Raw genomic sequence first — 13,576 nt, 5'->3', positions numbered from 1 at the left:
GTTGCTTACGGTCTACAAGACTAAAATGCTGAGCCTCAAACAGCTACCGTAAATTCCGGACTATAAGCCTCAACTTATTTCCCAGGCTTTGAACCTCGCGGCTTAAACAATGACGCGGCTAATATATGGATGTTTCCCGCTTTCAATGTTTTTTTCTTCCAAAAAAACACATTCTGTGACGTGCTCAGTTTTTTGGCGGCATGAAGCTTTCATTAGACCAATGAAATTGCCGAACGGGTTAAGGTCAAACAACTTTTTTGTTTACTGTTTAGATTAAATCGAGCACTCTCAAACTTCCCATCATTCTGATTACGGTAGTCATTTTGTCACCCTCATCATGGCAAAGACACGGAGAAATGCATATGATGCAGCTTTCAAGTTGAAGGCGATTGATCTGGCTGTTGGAAAAGGAAATAGAGCTGCTGCACGGGAGCTTGGTTTTAATGAGTCGATGATAAGACGTTGGAAACAGCAGCGTGAGGAATTGACTCTGCAAAAAGACAACTAAAGCTTACTGCAAATTTTTTATTTTTTGTTACAAGCCGTGTTTCGTTAAAGCCTATTTATTTTTGTTACAAGCCGTGTTTCATTAAAGCCTATTTATTTTTGTTACAAGCCGTGTTTCGTTAAAGCCTGTGTAAAGTTAATTTGTTTCAATGTACCGGTAGGCACATGCGGCTTATAGACATGTGCGGCTTATTTATGTTCAAAATAATATATATTTTTTTAAATTCAGTGGGTGCGGCTTATATTCAGGTGTGCTTAATAGTCCGTCAATTATGGTACTCACCAAAAAAAATCAATGCTCTAAAGAAAAATGTCGGTGATTCTTTCATAGCTTGCAAAATACATTTTCATGTATCATAGCTAAAGAACACTAGCAAGCAATTATCTCTGATATGCACTGACCCTGAACCTATAAGGTCACTATGAACATCCATCCGTAAGGAATGAGTCTGACCTGCGCACACCTGCAATCCCCTACTGTTTATTTGGGTGCCACCTGCTTGCATGTGTGTTCATCATTGTGAAGACCACATAGGCAACACCTTAAAATATGTAACATCTTAGCTTATTCTCAAACGTTCACAGTCATCGATCTAGGATCAGTTCTATGAAGCTCTATGAACTGCCTTGCCATAACTCAATTTGAATGGGACTAATAGTACATTTGAATGACACACACCCGGATCGAAACACAGAGGAAAAAGCATCATGCCTTATTAATTGAGCATCCAGCAGCCCACTGAAGTGTAGTTGGGTATACAGGTCAGTCTAATAGGGATAGAACCACTTGAGCCCTGCTCTTTGATCGTCCTTCCTGACTCAGCGAGGCTCATTATCAGCTACAGTATAGCAGCTCTTCACTTTTGTGCCCATAACTGTGGATTGGAAGTTTGACTGAATTTCATTAGATGTTCTGACAAGACATGAGAAACGGGGTACAGACCAAAGGCAAAGTTCAAGTCAAATCTTTCATCTCCTGTTAGTTTAGTAAGAGAACTGGAGCATGGTCAACCTTAGGGCCCTGGATTGAGGGAGCTTGGACTTTGCCCATAAATGGTATTTGTCCATGATTTGCTCTGTCGGTACGTCAGACAGGATGCAGAAACAGTCAAACACACACATGCACGCATGCACGCATGCACACACACACACACACACACACACACACACACACACACACACACACACACACGGCATGCATGCAGAAATGCACGCTAACGCTCACACGCGTGCGCACACACACACACAATCCTTCTTCTTGATCCGAGACAAACACACAATTAGCACCTCTCATCCATGTAATCACAACTCATCTCCGTCATCTTTCTAAATAGGATCTTGTACTTAGTGCCTCTCCTAACTACTCATCACACAAAATGTAGCTTGACTGTTATTATTCCGCTTTCTCCCCCCTGTGCACCTCAGCTGAGAAAGCCTCAGAGCTCCGCAGCCCGGCCGTTAGGGCTCTCTATTCTCTTGAGGGCGGGGGGAGGCTAAAAAATACCACAAGTATTTATGGAGGGGCTGCTGGGTGTCATGGCAACAGGGGGATTGGTATGAAATTGTGGAACTGTGCCTGTCGTGGTGGTGGTGAAGCCAAGCTACAGTATTAGATACGAAAGGCCATGCATGGGCAAGCAAGACCAGGCCCGTTCACATCCCCAGACTCGGGTTGTTCCTTATCCCTTCTGGGAGGGCTAGTTCTGAAAAGGCCTGGGGCTGGGAGACAACCAGACTGAGAGGCAAACATTTATATGATGAAAATGAACACCTGTACATCAGAGGTAAGAGGGTTTTTATTGAACATGAAAACATCATTTAGATTTAGTCATGTAGAGTATCTTACTATGGGCTCTGAATATAAAAATTCACAGGATGGGTTATTCATTACAAAAGCAAAAACTAACTCGATAATTCAGCACGACTCCACATTAGATTGAGTACCCAAGAGAAACATGTATAAACCACGAGTTATGACTATTGTGTCAAATTACACTTGACTTTTTTGACAAATCAAATCAAATTAAAATGTTATTTGTCACATGCGCCGAATACAACAGGTGTAGACCTTACAGTGAAATGCTTACTTACAAGTCCTTAAAACCAACAATGCAGTTTTAAGAAAATATATATTTTCAAAGTAAGACATAAGAATAACAAATAATTAAAGAGCAGCAGTAAATAACAATAGCGGGGCTATATACAGGGGGTACCGGTACAGAGTCAATGTGCGGGAGCACCGGTGTCGAAGTAATTGAGGTAATATTTACATGTACAGTGGGGGAAAAAAGTATTTGATCCCCTGCTGATTTTGTACGTATGCCCACTTACAAAGAAATGATCAGTCTATAATTTTAATGGTAGGTTTATTTGAACAGTGAGAGACAGAATAACAACAACAAAATCCATAAAAACGCATGTCAAAAATGTTATAAATTGATTTGCATTTTAATGAGGGAAATAAGTATTTGACCCCTCTGCAAAACATTACTTAGTACTTGGTGGCAAAACCCTTGTTGGCAATCACAGAGGATCAGACGTTTCTTGTAGTTGGTCATCAGGTTTGCATACATCTGAGGATGGATTTTGTCCCACTCCTCTTTGCAGATCTTCTCCAAGTCATTAAGGTTTCGAGGCTGACGTTTGGCAACTCGAACCTTCAGCTCCCTCCACAGATTTTCTATGGGATTAAGGTCTGGAGACTGGCTAGGCCACTCCAGGACCTTAATGTGCTTCTTCTTGAGCCACTCCTTTGTTGCCTTGGCCGTGTGTTTTGGGTCATTGTCATGCTGGAATACCCATCCACGATCCATTTTCAATGCCCTGGCTGAGGGAAGGAGGTTCTCACCCAAGATTTGACGATACATGGCCCCATCCATCGTCCCTTTGATGCGGTGAAGTTGTCCTGTCCCCTTAGCAGAAAAACACCCCCAAAGCATAATGTTTCCACCTCCATGTTTGACGGTGGAGATGGTGTTCTTGGGGTCATAGGCAGCATTCCTCCTCCTCCAAACACGGCGAGTTGAGTTGATGCCAAAGAGCTCCATTTTGGTCTCATCTGACCACAACACTTTCACCAGTTGTCCTCTGAGTCATTCAGATGTTCATTGGCAAACTTCAGACGGGCATGTATATGTATTCTTGAGCAGGGGGACCTTGCGGGCGCTGCAGGATTTCAGTCCTTCACGGCGTAGTGTGTTACCAATTGTTTTCTTGGTGACTATGGTCCCAGCTGCCATGAGATCATTGACAAGATCCTCCCGTGTAGTTCTGGGCTGATTCCTCACCGTTCTCATGAGCATTGCAACCCCACGAGGTGAGATCTTGCATGGAGCCCCAGGCCGAGGGAGATTGACAGTTCTTTTGTGTTTCTTCCATTTGCGAATAATCGCACCAAATGTTGTCACCTTCTCACCAAGCTGCTTGGCGATTGTCTTGTAGCCCATTCCAGCCTTGTGTAGCTCTACAATCTTGTCCCTGACATCCTTGGAGAGCTCTTTGGTCTTGGCCATGGTGGAGAGTTTGGAATCTGATTGATTGATTGATCCAATTTTTAAGTCGCTCTGGATAAGAGCGTCTGCTAAAAAACGTAAATGTAAATTATTAATTCTGTGGACAGGTGTCTTTTTTACAGGTAACAAGCTGCGGTTAGGAGCACTCCCTTTAAGAGTGTGCTCCTAATCTCAGCTCGTTACCTGTATTCTGTCTCTCACTGTTCAAATAAACGTACCATTAAAATTATAGACTGAACCTTTCTTTATCAGTGGGCAAACGTACAAAATCAGCAGGGGATCAAATACTTTCCCCCCCCACTGTAGGTAGAGTTAAAGGGACAATGCATAGATAATACCAGAGAGTAGAAGCAGCGGGGGGGGGGGGGGGGGGGGGGGGGGGGGGGGGGGGTATGCAAATAGTCTGGTTAGCCATTTGATTAGATGTTCAGGAGTCTTATGGCTTGGAGGTAGAAGCTGTTTAGAAGCCTCGTGGACCTAGACTTGGCGCACCGGTACCGCTTGCCATGCGGTAGTAGAGAGAACAGTCTATGACTAGGGTGGCTGGAGTCTTTGACAATTTTTAGGGCCTTCCTCTGACACTGCCTGGTATAGAGGTCCTGGATGGCAGGAAGCTTGGCCATGGTGATGTACTGGGCCATACGCACTACCCTCTGCAGTGCCTTGCGGTCGGAGGCCGAGCAGTTACCATCCCAGGCAGTGATGCAACCCGTCAGTATGCTCTTGATGGTGCAGCTGTAAAACCTTTTGACAATCTGAGGACCCATGCCAAATCTTTTCATTATCCTGAAGGGGAATGGGTTTTGTCGTGCCCTCTTCACGACTGTCTTGGTGTGCTTGACCATGTTAGTTTGTTGGTGATGTGGACACCAAGGAACTTGAAGCTCTCAACCTGCTCCATTACAGCCCCGTCGATGAGAATGGGGGCATGTTCGGTCCTATTTTTCCTGTAGTCCACAATCATCTCCTTTGTCTTGATCACGTTGAGGGAGAGGTTGTTGTCTTTGCACCACACGGTCAGGTCTATGACCTCCTCCCTATAGGCTGTCTCATCATTGTCAGTGATCAGGCCTACCACTGTTGTGTCATCAGCAAACTTAATGATGGTGTTGGAATCGTGCCTGGCCGTGCAGTCATGAGTGAACAGGGAGTACAGGAGGGGACTGAGCACACACCCCTGAGGGGCCCCCGTGTTGAGGATCAGGGTGGTGGATGTGTTGTTACCTACCCTTACCACCTGGGGGTGGCCGGTCAGGAAGTCCAGGATCCAGTTGCAGAGGGAGCTGTTAAGTCCCAGGGTCCTTAGCTTAGTGATGGGCTTTAAGGGCATTATAGTGTTGAACGCTGAGCTCTAGTCAATGAACAACATTCTCACTTAGGTGTTCCTTTTGTCCAGGTGTGAAAGGGCAGTGTGGAGTGCAATAGAGATTGCATCATCTGTGGATCTGTTGGTGCAGTATGCAAATTGGAGTGGGTCTAGGGTTTCAGGGATAATGGGTTTGATGTGAGCCATGACCAGCCTTTCAAAGCATTTCATGGCTACAGACGTGAGTGCTACGGGTCGGTAGTCATTTAGGCAGGTTACCTTAGTGTTCTTGGGCACAGGGACTATGGTGATCTGCTTGAAACATGTTGTTATTACAGACTTAGACAGGAAGAGGTTGAAAATGTCAGTGAAGACACTTGCCAGTTGGTCAGCGCATGCTCGGAGTACACGTCCTGGTAATTCGTCTGGCCCTGCGGCCTTGTGAATGTTGACCTGTTTAAAGGTCTTACTCACATCGTCTGCAGAGAGCGTGATCACACGGTCGTCTGGAACAGCTGATGCTCTCATGCATGTTTCAGTGTTACTTGCCTCGAAGCGAGCATAGAAGTTATTTAGCTCCTCTGGTAGGCTCGTGTCACTGGGCAGCTCTCGGCTGTGCTTCCCTTTGTAGTCTGTAATAGTTTGAAATTAAATCACTATTATCTACCATTGTAATGAAATCCCTATTATCAGACATTGCGTTAACTTAATTTGACCTAGGACTATTGATAAACTTCCCAAGAGAGAAAGCAACAACATGTTACCCAACATTAGTTACAGCCATAGAATTAGAACGAGTAGAACAAGATTCCCCATTCAAAGGCAAAAACGATAAGCTGTAACCACACAATTAGAAATGACTAGAATGGACATAGAACCTCTCATTCTAATAATATGGTTACAGATGGGCATCTTTTCCTTTTCTGATAATTGGGCTTAACAGATGCCTTTGGTTGAATCCCAAATGGCACCCTATTTACTACGCAGTGGACTAAGCAAATATAGTGCACTACATAAGAAGTAGCCATTTGGGATGCAATTTTCTGTTATTAATCAAGCACCTGGAGACATCCTATGAGATTGGTCATGTTAATAACATGGAACCACTGGAGGAATATTCTTATTCGCTTATTGATCCTTTCTCACTTCATGTCACGAAACAGGAGCTGTCCACAACGGCTACAGTGGGACGTCACTGTCAATGTCCCCCATCTTTTCACTTCCTTAACCACTACCTGCTATTACAAACCTAACCTAACCCTGACAACCTCCTTTTATCGTGGATGATGTAAACATGAATCTAAGTGGCACCACAGACCCTCCTATAGTATACACACACATAAAAAACACACTTACGCACACCTCCGCAGGCACACACACTACACACGCACACACAGGCATGTGCACCCTCTGATTTCCCAGCGGTCTCTATCTCTCTGAACTGATTCCAGAGGCCAACCCAAAACAAAGCCGTCGGAGAAGAGGGTGCTGGAGCAGTCTTTTATTGAGGCTTCAGATGCGTGCACACCACCCACCGCTTCCGAGTATATTACTCGCTAATGTCCAGTCCCTAGGTAACAAAGTCAGCAAAATTAAGGCAAGAGTTGTTTTCTACAGAGATATCCGGGATTGTAACATACTCTGTTTCATGGAGACATGGTTAGCTGGGGACATGCTGTTGGAGTCCGTACAGCCAACGGGATTTTCAGTGCATCGCGCTGACAGGAACAAACATCTCTCTGGTAAGAAGAAGGGCGGGGGTGTATGTTTCATGATTAACAACTCATGGCGTAATTGTAACAACATACAAGAACTCAAGTCCTTTTGTTCACCTGACCTAGAATTCCTCACAATCAAATAGGCAGAAACTAAAACAGAAAGGGTAGCTTCAGACAATAACATTGATGTATACGCCGACTCGGTGAGCGAGTTTATAAGGAAGTGTATAAGAGATGTTGTACCCACTGTGACTATTAAAACCTTCCCTAACCAGAAACCGTGGATTGATGGCAGCATTTGCGCAAAACTGAAAGCACGTACCACCGCATTTAATCATGACAAGGCAACTGGAAACATGGCCGAATACAAACAGTGTAGTTATTCCCTCCGTAAGGCAATCAAACAAGCAAAGCGTCAATATAGAGACAAAGTGGAGTCGCAATTCAGCGGCTCAAACGCGGGACGTATGTCTCAGGGTCTACAGACAATCACGGATTACAAAAAGAAAACCAGCCCCGTCGCGGACATCGACGTCTTGCTCCCAGACAAATTAAACAACTTCTTTGTGCGCTTTGAGGACAATACAGTGCCACCGACAATTCCCGCTACCAAAGACTATGGGTTCTCCTTTTCCATGGTCGATGTGAGTAAAACATTTAAACGTGTTAACCCTAGCAAGGCTGCCGGCCCAGATGGCATCCCTAGCCACGTCCTCAGAGTATGTGCAGACCAGCTGGCTGGTGTGTTCACGGACATATTCAATCAATCCCTATCTCAGTCTGCTGTCCCCACATAATTCACGATGGCCACCATTTGTTCCTGTTCCCAAGAAAGCTAAGGTAACTGAACTAAATGACTATCGTCCCATAGCACTCACTTCTGTCATCATGTAGTCCTTTGAGAGACTAGTCAAGGATCATATCACCTCCACCCTACCTGTCACCCTAGACCCACTCCAATTTGCTTACCACCCCAATAGGTCCACAGACGATGCAATCGCCATCACAATGCACACTGCCCTATCCCACCTGGGCAAGAGGAATACCTATGTAAGAATGCTTTTCGTTGACTACAGCTCAGCATTCAACACCATAGTACCCTCCAAACTCATCATTAAGCTTGAGACCCTGGGTCTCAACCCCGCCCTGTGCAACTGGGTCCTGTACTTCCTGATGGGCCGCCCCCAGGTGGTGAAGGAAGGAAAAAACATCTCCACTCCACTGATCCTCAACACTGGGGCCCCACAGGGGTGCATTCTCAGCCCCCTCCTGTACTCCCTGTTCACCCACGACTGCGTGGCCATGCACGCCTCCAACTCAATCATCAAGGTTGCAGACAACACTACAGTGGTAGGCTGATTACTAACAATGACAAGACAGCCTACAGGGAGGAGGTGAGGGCCCTCGGAGTGTGGTGTGAGGAAAATAACCTCTCACTCAATGTCAGCAAAACAACAGAGATGATCGTGGACTTCAGGAAACAGCAAAGGGAGCACCCCCCTATCCGCATCGATGGGACATCAGTGGAGAAGGTAGAACGTTTTTTAAGTTTTTCGGTGTACATATCACCGACAAACTGAAATGGTTCACGTACACAGACAGTGTGGTGAAGAAGGCGCAACAGTGCCTCTTCAACCTCAGGAGCCTGGAAAATTGTGGCGTGTCCCCGAAAACCCTCCTTAACTTTTACAGCTGCACAATTGAGAGCATCCTGTCGGGCTGTATCACCACCTGGTATGGCAACTGCACCGCCCACAACCGCAGGGTTCTCCAGAGGGTGGTGCGGTCTGCACAACGCATCACCGGGGCAAACTACCTGCCCTCCAGGGCACCTACAACACCCGATGTCACAGGAAGGCAAAAAAGATCATCAAGTACAAACAGCTTCTATCTCAAGACCATCAGATTGTTAAACTGCCACCACTAGCACAGAGAGGCGACTCCCTACCTACAGACATTCGCAGGATGAGTTATTCATTACAAAAGCACTAACTAACTTGATAATTCAGCACGACTCCACATTAGATCGAATACCCAAGAGAAACGTGTATAAACCACGGGTTACGACTTTTTTGTCCAATTACATTTGCTTTGTTTGACATATGAAATCACAATATCTACCATTGTAATGAAATCACTATTATCAGACATTGCATTATCTTAATTTGACCTAGGACTATTGATAAACTTCCCAAGAGAGAAAGCAACAACATGTTACCCAATGTTAGTTACAGCCATAGAATGAGTAGAACAGTATTCTCCATTCAAAGGCAAAGATGATAAGCTATAACCACACAATTAGAAATGAGTAGAATGGACATAGAACCTCTCATTCTAATAATATGGTTACAGATGGGCATCTTTTCCTTTTCTGATAATTGGGCTTAACAGACGTCTTTGGTTGAATCCCAGATGGCAGTGCAATACTTTTGCATGGCTCCAAGCAAATATAGTGCACCACATAGAAAATAGCCATTTGTGATGCAATATTTTGTTGGCCACTTTAATAAATGGAACACTAGCCACTTCATTAATGCCACTTTAAGAATGTTTACATATCTCGCATTACTCATCTCATATGTATATACTGTATACTGTATCCTTCTATACACTATCTATTCTTTACTATCTATTGCATCTTAGCCGATCTGTCACTGCTCATCCATATATTTTATACTTATATAGTCTTATCCTATTCCTTTACTAGATTGTGTGTATTAGGTTCTGTTGTGGAATCGTTAGATATTACCTGTTAGATATTGCTGCACTGTCAGATCTAGAAGCATAAGCATTTTGCTACACTCGCAATAACATCTGCTAACCATGTGTATGTGACCAATACAATTTGATTGGAGCTCGGAGAACGTGAGCAGCATAGTCAATTAGCTAGTGGTGAATGAGACTCTCATTCCTCCTCAGTCTCTGTAGGCAGGCAGGTCTTCACTCGGTGTATCGTGCAAGAACAGAAGCATCCTACATTGTCTATTATCCAGCCTGCGAATCAGGCATCCGGTCCGGGCGTGAATAACCATTGCTTTCGGTAATTGGATGATGAGGCGTAATTAAGAGTGCTGATTCGATTTGATCAAAGTCTGGCACCTGAATCACATGGTACACACACACAGAGAGAGAGAGAGAGAGAGAGAGAGAGAGAGAGAGAGAGAGAGAGAGAGAGAGAGAGAGAGAGAGAGGAGAGAGAGAGAGAGAGAGAGAGAGAGAGAGAGAGAGAGAGAGAGAGAGAGAGAGAGAGAGAGAGAGAGAGAGAGAGACTTGACAAACAGAGGGGAGGACTGGAAATCTGTGACAGCTATCACTCGACCCGTCTCACAGCAGCACAATCAAGAATGTGCTGCATTTTTTTAATGTGTGAAAATGCGCTAAATTAGAATCTATTTATGAGAATGCAACTCTTCAGACAACACAAGCTCTTGTGAGACATAAACCATGACAAAAAGGGGATAAGTTGAGCCACCCTTGTTTCTATCAAACCATACACAAAATGGATCATTTGACAAAATATTTAGGAAGAGGTCATCATTTCATGGAGTCTGTAAAGGAAGAAACCACTTGGAAAAAGTGATAAATAAGTTAAGTCCAAAAAACGGATTTTCACCAAGTCAAATTAATGTATCGTATCAGAGGTTTCCTGATGTCCGTATCTAAACCAAAGTAGATCATTTTAAGATTGTTCTAAACATCAGTTAGGTGGATGCAATATAAGCTTCAATATGAAGTCCTTAACCTAACATGAAAATGCATCCTTGTAGCTGTGTGGGCTAATATAGTCAAAGTGTTTGCCTTTGGGTAAGTTGAGCCAATGGCCATGAGGTAGGTTGAGCCAATAGTTGAACCAATGGCAAGTTGAGCAGGTGGTTTCTTCCTAGGCGTAATGCAAGGCATTATCGCTGGAATATGAGGTAACAATAGAACCTGTGTTAAAAGTGTTTAAAAAAAATAACAAAGATGTTTTAGGTGTTAAGCCTGTGTTCAAATATGCTTAAAATGATTAAAGAGACAAAAAAGTGATTGTGATTGTCTTGAACTGTGTTTGGGAAATAAAGATCTAGAGGCGAAAGAAACACACCTATTTAGGCGAGGTGCTGGCTAGCGGAGTGGAACACTTACAAAGATAAAGGAGAGCCACACACTCTAGGAGCTCAGATGCAAAAATATTTATATCCAACGTTTCGACAGACAAGCTGTCTTCATCAGGGTATAAAGATAAAATAAATAAAGATTGACATGGTTTTAATATTTAAATCAGTACAGAAATTTGTAGACGGCTTAACTTACTCTGTGCTGCGGCTCAATTTACCCATACCAGGGGTAAATTCTGCCAAGAGACCACTTATTTTGGACAAGCAATTTTTTCAAAACTCTAATGTTTACAATAATTCTGATTATTTCCAGGGATACACAACATCCTGAAATACATGTAGATATATTTGATAGAAAGAATACTATATTTCCCTTGACGGAGTGATGCTGAATGTAAAAAATAGCTCAACTTACCCCACTCTCCCCTACTGTTCATCCACATTTTTGTGTATGTAGACATTCTACAAATATGTCCAAAACATGACTATCCGTCTTAGAAATCATCCAACATGGCTAAATATAAGATATATATAATAAATAAATCCAGCTTGATGTGTCTGAGAGAAAGGACAGTAGGGTGAGTTCAGTGGAATGACAGATTAACTGTGTTTCTTTATGGCCCCACCATATTACCCATACATCCATCATATCCACAATCAGCACAAGCACACACACTGGCCCCCATTAGACCGAAACAAGTTTTAGTGTCATTTTCACTAACAGACTGACCACAACAACCAAGATATCAAGCCACACTGTTACTTAGGACCAAGCAGAATGAGTGAAAGTCAAAGACACTTGGCAAGATGGAAGGACAAATAAACGCACACACACACACACACACTCCAGCGAAACAGGGACAGATGGCGAGAGCGAGAAAGCGGTCAAGGGCTGGTCAGAAAGTAATAATCAATGGACAATGATTGTCTGTGAAAAGAGAGAGAGAAACATGGAGATAAACAGAGAATGAGAGAAACATTGAGATAAACAAAGAGAGAAACACAGTGACAGAGATAGAGATACAGAGAATCATAGCTTGTCCCATACCTTTGCCCATCCCAGTAGTTTTGCTGTCTGTGTGCGTGTTCCTTCCTTCAGTATGGGTTGATAGGCAGTCCGTTCCAAGCTGCCCGGGGCATAGGTTGCTCTCCCTTCCCCCGTGAGCAGAGCAGCGAGCCCCTCACAACACAAACAGGCAGCTATAGCTACAAAGAGCAGAGCCACAGCTACACAACACAGCTCCAGCTACACAGCTCCAGCTACACAGAGAGGCACAGCAAAGGCACTGGAGCCCCGGCAGAGGCAGCAACATCCCTCCCTCCCATTCAGCCTGAATTAATTAAGCTTTTTTTCCTCTCTCTCCCTTTTGCTTAGTTCCTCTCCTTCGCTCTGTTGCTATATAGCTTCCTCTCTCTCTGTCTCTCTCTTTCACTCTCTGTCTCTTTCACTGTCACCGACTCTCTCTGTTCAGTTTCCTCCCTGTCTCTCTCTTCTCTCCGTTTCTCTCTCTGCCCTAGTGAGTGTTGCTTTGCAGATCGTATGTGATTATTTTCCCAGCCTTAGCAGGCTGAAAACGTCCCTGCACTTTCTTTTCTGACACCCTGTTTACATAGAGCTGTTCACTCTCCCGCTCTCTCCATCAATCTCTCTTTATCTCTCTCTCTCTTATCGACACTGCTTTGCCACAGCGCCTCCAGCACCCCTACCCTGTAAACCACTAAAGCTCGTGCCTCTCTCTCTCCCTCTTCCCCTCCCCTTCTTCCTCTCCCTCCCCATCTCCCTCCCTCCCTCACTCACAGTGCATCCTGTGTGTTGTTAGTATATCTCAGAGAATTCCAAATATATAATTTCAATGTATTGGCCTATTGTGCAGGCCATGTCTTAGAAAAGACAATTCATGGGAAAATTCAAGTGGGTCTTCCACTCAAAAACAACCATCATCACACACATGCACAGCAACACACACACACACACACACACACACAAGTTGATGTTAATTTTACAGAAATCCTGCATTATTTCCTGGCAAATGTGAGCTAAAAAGGGATAATGTATAGTCAGAGAAACCGGAGAGAGCATGCTCTTTCTCTCTTTCTCTGTCTTTTCTATCTCTTCTGTTGTCTTCTCACTACCTCACCTCTGTTTGTTTGCCAATTTATCTTACACTGAACTTATTTCAACTTCATTAAAGTAGCTGTCAATAGAAAATCTTTCTTTTAAAAGTTAATATTCTGTTAACTCATACCCAGATAATGTTGTTGACTCGTCTTCTACTTGTATTTGTGGCCAAACCATACATTGGAGGAAAAACACTTTTTAAAAAACACCTCAAATTTGCTATTTCCTCATAGAGAATTTTGTCATTCTGCCTCATTGGCTGAGCTTGCCAATCAGCAGTCTACTCGTGTGAATATTTTTTATGACCGATATACACC

General features: G+C 43.9%; 1 protein-coding gene across 3 annotated transcripts in view; it reads right to left on the bottom strand.

Moving 5' to 3' along the window:
- dgkg (diacylglycerol kinase, gamma) overlaps window positions 1-12,850 on the bottom strand; it is a 165,625-nt gene extending 152,775 nt beyond the window's left edge. For all 3 annotated transcript variants that reach the window (XM_082968996.1, XM_082968998.1, XM_082968997.1), the window contains exon 1: window positions 12,189-12,850. The gene's annotated coding sequence lies outside the window, so the exon portion shown is untranslated. The remainder of the gene's footprint in view (window positions 1-12,188) is intronic.
- Window positions 12,851-13,576: the final 726 nt, after the last annotated feature.

The sequence above is a fragment of the Salmo salar genome, chromosome 25, assembly GCF_965601325.2.
Source record: "Salmo salar chromosome 25, fSalSal1, whole genome shotgun sequence".
NCBI classification, from domain to species: Eukaryota; Metazoa; Chordata; class Actinopteri; order Salmoniformes; family Salmonidae; genus Salmo; species Salmo salar.
This window is presented reverse-complemented; position numbering and strand designations above follow the sequence as displayed.